At 50.6% G+C, this 7500-nt stretch overlaps 5 non-coding genes across 5 annotated transcripts; all 5 read left to right on the forward strand.

Moving 5' to 3' along the window:
* Window positions 1-575: 575 nt before the first annotated feature.
* Window positions 576-657, forward strand: TRNAL-AAG (transfer RNA leucine (anticodon AAG)). The gene has a single exon. It is a non-coding gene; the product is annotated as a tRNA-Leu (tRNA).
* Window positions 658-1203: 546 nt separating this feature from the next.
* Window positions 1204-1285, forward strand: TRNAL-AAG (transfer RNA leucine (anticodon AAG)). The gene has a single exon. It is a non-coding gene; the product is annotated as a tRNA-Leu (tRNA).
* A 232-nt stretch (window positions 1286-1517) lies between these two features.
* Window positions 1518-1599, forward strand: TRNAL-AAG (transfer RNA leucine (anticodon AAG)). Its single transcript has one exon. It is a non-coding gene; the product is annotated as a tRNA-Leu (tRNA).
* A 232-nt stretch (window positions 1600-1831) lies between these two features.
* TRNAL-AAG (transfer RNA leucine (anticodon AAG)) lies at window positions 1832-1913 on the forward strand. The gene has a single exon. It is a non-coding gene; the product is annotated as a tRNA-Leu (tRNA).
* Window positions 1914-3244: 1331 nt separating this feature from the next.
* TRNAL-AAG (transfer RNA leucine (anticodon AAG)) lies at window positions 3245-3326 on the forward strand. The gene has a single exon. It is a non-coding gene; the product is annotated as a tRNA-Leu (tRNA).
* Window positions 3327-7500: the final 4174 nt, after the last annotated feature.

Genomic DNA, 7500 nt, shown 5'->3' on the forward strand with positions numbered 1-7500 from the left:
GGGGCGTGGGTTCGAATCCCACCACTGCCAAAACTTTTATTGCTTCTCCACAAGGTCGTTCATCCAATGTATTGAATATTGTATTATATAAGAGTGCACCCCATTGGTAGCATGTCCGAACGGTCTAAGGCGCTGGTGTAAGGCACCAGTCTCTTCGGGGGCGTGGGATCAAATCCCAAGGCTGCCGAAACTTTTATTGCTTCTCTACCTGATCGTTTGTCCAGTTCATTGAAGATTGCATTATAATATATTACAAAGCATCGGTAGCGCGGCCGAGCGGTCTACGGCGCTGGTTTAGGGCACCAGTCTCTTCGGTGGCGTGGGTTCAAATACCACCGCTGCCAAAACTTTTATTGCTTCTCTACAAGGTCGTTCATCCAATGTATTGAATGTTGCATTATAATAGAGGGGACCCCATCAGTAGCAGGTCCGAACGGTCTAAGGCGCTGGTTTAAGGCGCCAGTCTCTTCGGGGCGTGGGCTCAAATCCCAACGATGCCGAAACTTTTATTGCTTCTCTACCTGATCGTTTTTCCAGTACATTGAACATTGCATTATAATATATTACGAAGCATCGGTAGCGTGGCCGAGCGGTCTAAGGCGCTGGTTTAAGGCACCAGTCTCTTCGGGGGCGTGGGTTCGAATCCCACCGCTGCCAAAACTTTTCTTGCTTCTCTACAAGGTCGTTCATCCAATGTATTGAATATTGCATTATGAAAGAGTATACCCCATCGGTAGCATGTCCGAACGGTCTAAGGCGCTGGTTTAAGGCACCAGTCTCTTCGGCGGCTTGGGCTCAAGTCCCAACGATGCCGAAACATTTATTGCTTCTCTACCTGATCGTTTGTCCAGTTTATTGAACATTGCATTATAATATATTACGAAGCATCGGTAGCGTGGCCGAGCGGTCTAACGCGCTGGTTTAAGGCACCAGTCTCTTCGGGGGCGTGGGTTCGAATCCCACAACTGCCAAAACTTTTATTGCTTCTCTACAAGGTCGTTCATTCAATGTATTGAATATTGTATTATAAAAGAGTGTACCCCATCGGTAGCATGTCCGAACGGTCTGAGGCGCTGGTTTAAGGCACCAGTCTCTTCGTGGGCGTGGGCTCAAATCCCAACGATGCCGACACTTTTATTGCTTCTCTACCTGATCGTTTGTCCAGTTCATTGAACATTGCATGATAATATATTACGAAGCATCGGTAGCGTGGCCGAGTGGTCTAAGGCGCTGCTTTAAGGCACCAGTCTCTTCGGGGGCGTGGGTTCGAATCCCACCGCTGCCAAAACTTCTATTGCTTTCATACAAGGTCGTTCATCCTATCTATTGAATATTGCATTATAAAAGAGCGCACCCCATCAGTAGTATGTCCGAACGGTCTAAGGCGCTGGTTTAAGGCACCAGTCTCTTCTGGGGCGTGGGCTCAAATCCCAAGGCTGCCGAAACTTTTATTGCTTCTCTACCTGATCGTTTGTCCAGTTCATTGAACATTGCATTATAATATATTACGAAGCATCGGTAGCGTGGCCGAGCGGTCTAAGGCGCTGGTTTAAGGCACCAGTCTCTTCGGGGGCGTGGGTTCGAATGCCACCGCTGCCAAAACTTTTATTGCTTCTCTACAAGGTCGTTCATCCAATGTATTGAATATTGTATTATAAAATAGTGCCGGCCATCGGTAGCATGTCCGAACGGTTTAAGGCGCTGGTTTAAGGCACCAGTCTCTTCGGGGGCGTGGGCTCAAATCCCAACAATGCCGAAACTTTTATTGCTTCTCTACCTGATCGTTTGTCCAGATCATTGAACATTGCATTATAATATATTACGAAGCATCGGTAGCGTGGCCGAGCGGTCTAAGGCGCTGGTTTAAGGCACCAGTCTCTTCGGGGGCGTGGGTTCGAATCCCACCGCTGCCAAAACTTTTATTGCTCCTCTACAAGGTCGTTTATCCAATGTATTGAATATTGCATTATAAAAGAGTGCACCCCATCGGTGGCATGTCCGAACGGTCTAAGGCGCTGGTTTAAGGCACCAGTCTCTTCGTGGGCGTGGGCTCAAATCCTAACGATGCCGAAACTTTTATTGCTTCTCTACCTGATCGTTTGTCCAGTTCATTGAACATTGCATTATAATATATTACGAAGCATCGGTAGCGTGGCCGAGCGGTCTAAGGCGCTGGTTTAAGGGACCAGTCTCTTCGGGGGCGTGGGCTCAAATCCCAAGGCTGACGAAACTTTTATTGCTTCTCTACCTGATCGTTTGTCCAGTTCACTGAACATTGCATTATAATATATTACGAAGCATCGGTAGCGTGGCCGAGCGGTCTAAGGCGCTGGTTTAAGGGACCAGTCTCTTCGGGGGCGTGGGCTGAAATCCTAACGATGCCGAAACTTTTATTGCTTCTCTACCTGATCGTTTGTCCAGTTCATTGAACATTGCATTATGATATATTACGAAGCATCGGTAGCGTGGCCGAGCGGTCTAACGCGCTGGTTTAAGGCACCAGTCTCTTCGGGGGCGTGGGTTCGAATCCCACAACTGCCAAAACTTTTATTGCTTCTCTACAAGGTCGTTCATTCAATGTATTGAATATTGTATTATAAAAGAGTGCACCCCATCGGTGGCATGTCCGAACGGTCTAAGGCGCTGGTTTAAGGCACCAGTCTCTTCGTGGGCGTGGGCTCAAATCCCAACGATGCCGACACTTTTATTGCTTCTCTACCTGATCGTTTGTCCAGTTCATTGAACATTGCATTATAATATATTACGAAGCATCGGTAGCATGTCCGAACGGTCTAAGGCGCTGGTTTAAGGCACCAGTCTCTTCTGGGGCGTGGGCTCAAATCCCAAGGCTGCCGAAACTTTTATTGCTTCTCTACCTGATCGTTTGTCCAGTTCATTGAACATTGCATTATAATATATTACGAAGCATTGGTAGCGTGGCGTGGAGATCTATGGCGCTGATTTAAGGCACCAGTCTCTTCGGGGGCGTGGGTTCGAATCCCGCCACTGCCAAAACTCTTATTGCTTCTCTACAAGGTCGTTCATCCAATGTATTGAATATTGTATTATAAAATAGTGCCAGCCATCGGTAGCATGTCCGAACGGTCTAAGGCGCTGGTTTAAGGCACCAATCTTTTCGGTGGCGTGGGCTCAAATCCCAACGATGCCGAAACTTTTATTGCTTCTCTACCTGATCGTTTGTCCAGTTCATTGAACATTGCATTATAATATATTACGAAGCATCGGTAGCGTGGCCGAGCGGTCTAACGCGCTGGTTTAAGGCACCAGTCTCTTCGGGGGCGTGGGTTCGAATCCCACCGCTGCCAAAAGTTTTATTGCTTCTCTACAAGGTCGTACATCCAATGTATTGAATATTGTATTATAAAATAGTGCAAGCCATCGGTAGCATGTCCGAACGGTTTAAGGCGCTGGTTTAAGGCACCAGTCTCTTCGGGGGCGTGGGCTCAAATCACAACAATGCCGAAACTTTTATTGCTTCTCTACCTGATCGTTTGTCCAGATCATTGAACATTGCATTATAATATATTACGTGTAACGAGGGTAGTGGGCATGGAGCTCGAGGATAGAAAAAGAAGAAGACTTGCTGTGATCGCAGGCTTGCGTTCAGTTAGCCCTTGCGCTAAATAAAGCTTTCCTTCGCCGAGTTCGCCTGCTTGTTCAACAACCCGTTTCAAGTGGTGGAGGTGCTGGGTACATCTGGTCCTCACCCTGGAACTTCGCAGCCGCACACTCCAACGACCTCCTACAATGACTGATCCGGGGCCATCTCATGCTGCTACTCCAGATCTCGCACCTGTGCCTGTCTTCTGCGCTTGCGCTCTCCGGCAGCGCGACCCCCCCATATTTGGTGGCACAGAGGACCAAGATGTGGACAACTGGATTGCCGAGTATGAACTGGTGAGCGCCGTCAATAAGTGGAACGCAGCCGATAAGCTCACAAATGTGAGTTTTTACCTGACCGACGTGGCAAAACTATGGTACAGAAATCATCAAAGTGATTTCAGTACCTGGTCGGAATTGGCGAAAACCCTCGCGGAAGTCTTTGGCCGTCCTGCTGTCCGCCGCCTTCGTGCTGAACAGTGCTTGCGGGGCAGAGTACAGAGAGCAGATGAAACTTTCACGAGCTACATCGAAGATGTGCTATTTCTCTGCAAGCTCGTCGATTCGACTCTGGACGAGGCAGGCAAGATCAAGAACATCATGAAAGGAATCGACGACGGTGCATTCCAAATGCTGGCTGCGAAGAGTCCCCAGACGGTCGCCGAGGTGATTCAGCTCTGCCAAAGCTATGATGAGCTGCGTAGGCAGCGCGCTTCCACACGTTGCGCTGCTCAAGACACCGCGGACATCTCATCCCTCGACTATCGCCATGACACCGCCGACCACTCTGCGTTGATGCCAGTTATAAAGCAATTCATACGCGAGGAGGTCGCCCGGCAGCTATCTATAATCACAAGACCTACCGAGCCGATGGCACCCTTGTCGCCTTCGCTTCGCCAGGTCATTCGATCGCAAGTTGCCGAAGCATTGCCGCCAGCTCAGGCTCCCCCAAATGTTACCGCACCACTAACGTATGCAGCCGCAGTTGCTCAACCACGTGCGCCAGCGTCTCCGGCCATCTACGAAGCTACTCGCCACGTTTATTCGTCGACCCCACCTTCCCGCTCGCTGACCGTCCCGTCTCCGGCTGTATATGAAACAGGTCAGAACGTTTATATGACGCCGCCGCCTGCACGACCATTTACGGTACCTTATTCAGCGAACAGTGCCCCTATCGTCAGCCAATGGCGCACTCCAGATAATCGGCCGATATGTTTTTCATGTGGCATCCCAGGCCACGTAGCTCGTCACTGCCGTCGTCGCAGCTTCTCTTCTCACGACATTGCAGGGGCCTCACATTACATGCCCACCATGCCCACTCAGCCGCGATATCCCGTTCCTGCCAATCCACCTCTAGACGTACGTCCCGGTCGCCGACCATCCGGCGCAAGCCGTTCACCTTCTCCTCGTCGTCGATCTATTTCTCCGATGTTACGTCACAACAGCCCACCGCGAGGGGAAAACTGACGGGCGCAGTTCCGGAGGCAAGAACTGCGTTGGCAGCGAAAATTTCAAGACCTAACTGCTGTCCCCCGAACGAAATCGAACTCTATATTGATGGCATTAAGGTGCACGGACTTGTTGACACTGGAGCTGCCGTATCTGTAATTAGCGAGAAACTGTGCCGAAACTTGAAGAAAGTGACCACACAACTTACCGACCTATCTTTGCAGACAGCTACGTCCCATCATATTCAGCCTTCAGCTTTGTGCACCGCACGAGTCGTCATTCAAGGTGTGATGTACGTCGTCACATTTGTAGTTTTATTCCGTTCTTCGCATGACGTTATCCTTGGGTGGGACTTTCTTTCGTCAAATTCTGCTTTGGTCGACTGTGCTCGTTCTGAACTCGCGTTGTCTGTGCCGTGCTATGACCCCGACGATGGTGCTTCGTGTAGAGTGTTTGCTGCTTCCGACGTTGACATTGCGCCTTTCTCAGCTGTTGTCTCGGTGTCGTGTGCCTCCCCTCCGAAATCGCCTGTGTTGTTTATGCCATCGGTCCCATCTGCGTGCCGTCGAAATATCATGCTTCCGTTTGCCGTCGTCATTTTTCGCAATGGTCACGCTGCCATTTATGTGTGCAATCCGTCGCACAGCCCGTCATCCCTACTACGCGGAGAATGCCTGGGAAGCTACGAACTTTACGAGTGCATTCTTCCGACTACTGTACCCGATTCTGCGGTTTCGCTCCCAATTGGTGCTGTCACTCCAACCAACGCACCTAATGATGCTCTGGACGTATTCTCGGATGCCATCGACTCTGAGCTCGCACCAACTCAGCGCGAAGAGATTATAAATCTTCTTCTCCGCTTTCGTTCTTCATTCGATCGTGACCAGTCAGGCTTAAGCCGAACCTCTGCGGTCGTTCACCGTATTGACACCGGTCAACAAGCCCCGCTAAGGCAGCGTCCGTACCGTGTGTCATCTGCTGAACGCCGTGTCATCGACGAACAAGTGGACGACATGTTGAAACGTGGCATCATCGAGCCCTCCAACAGTCCCTGGGCTTCACCGGTTGTTCTCGTCAGGAAAAAAGACGGATCCATCCGGTTCTGCGTTGACTACCGCCGACTCAACAAGATAACGCGCAAAGACGTATACCCTCTGCCGCGCATCGATGATGCTTTGGACTGCCTACAAGGAGCAGAGTTCTTTTCTTCGTTAGATTTACGCTCTGGCTACTGGCAGGTGCCCATGGCAGAGGGTGACCGCCCGAAGACAGCCTTTGTAACACCGGATGGACTATATGAATTCACCGTTATGCCATTTGGCCTCTGCAATGCGCCTGCCACTTTCGAAAGAATGATGGATACCGTCTTGCGAGGTCTGAAATGGAAAACGTGCCTCTGTTATTTGGATGACATTGTGGTATTTTCAAGCGACTTTGTGACCCACCTCAGCCGCCTCGAGCAAGTTCTTACGTGCCTTTCCACGGCGAGACTTCAACTTAACTTGAAGAAATGCCACTTCGGCGCTCGCAAGCTTGTAATTCTCGGCCATGTGGTTTCTAAGGACGGCATTCTCCCGGACCCTACGAAACTTAATGCAGTCGCGGCGTTCCCAAAGCCAACCACCATCAAAGAGCTTCGAAGCTTCATCGGCCTATGTTCTTACTTCCGGCGCTACGTCCGCAATTTCGCCTCCATTATCGCCCCCTTGACCAATCTTCTTGCCAGAAGTTCTGACTTGTCAGCGTGGTCGCAGGCGTGTGATGATGCATTTCAGGAACTCCGACGGCTCCTCACCACGCCTCCCATACTCCGACATTTCGATCCGTCTGCTCCCACGGAGTTTCATACGGACGCTAGTGGTGTCGGGCTAGGGGCCATACTGGCCCAACGCAAGGAGGGCTTTGACGAGTACGTCGTTGCCTATGCCAGCCGCACCCTCAGTAAAGCCGAGAAGAATTACAGTGTAACTGAAAAGGAGTGCCTCGCCATTATTTGGGCAATCGGAAAATTTCGGCCTTATTTATATGGACGTCCGTTTGATATTGTAACAGACCACCATGCGCTTTGCTGGTTTTCTTCACTAAAAAATCCTAATGGTCGGCTCGCTCGTTGGGCATTGCGGTTACAGGAGTTCGATATCCGTGTTATCTACCGTTCTGGCCGGAAGCATTCCGACGCCGATGCCCTGTCACGTTCGCCATTGGCTTCAGAGCCTGTCGGCTCGCCTATCTCCACTAGTGCTGCCTTGGCCATCAGCATCTCGGACATGCCTTCCGAGCAACGCAAAGATGCTTGGATTTCATCTCTTTTGGACTTTCTCTCAAACCGGACGCCCGCTCCAGTTTCCAGGACGCTTCGCCGTCAAGCAGGACACTTCGCTATTCGGGATAACCTGCTTTACCGCCGAAACTACAGCTCGATCGGCCGTA

The sequence above is a fragment of the Rhipicephalus microplus genome, chromosome 3 (assembly GCF_043290135.1).
Source record: "Rhipicephalus microplus isolate Deutch F79 chromosome 3, USDA_Rmic, whole genome shotgun sequence".
Lineage (NCBI taxonomy): Eukaryota > Metazoa > Arthropoda > Arachnida > Ixodida > Ixodidae > Rhipicephalus > Rhipicephalus microplus.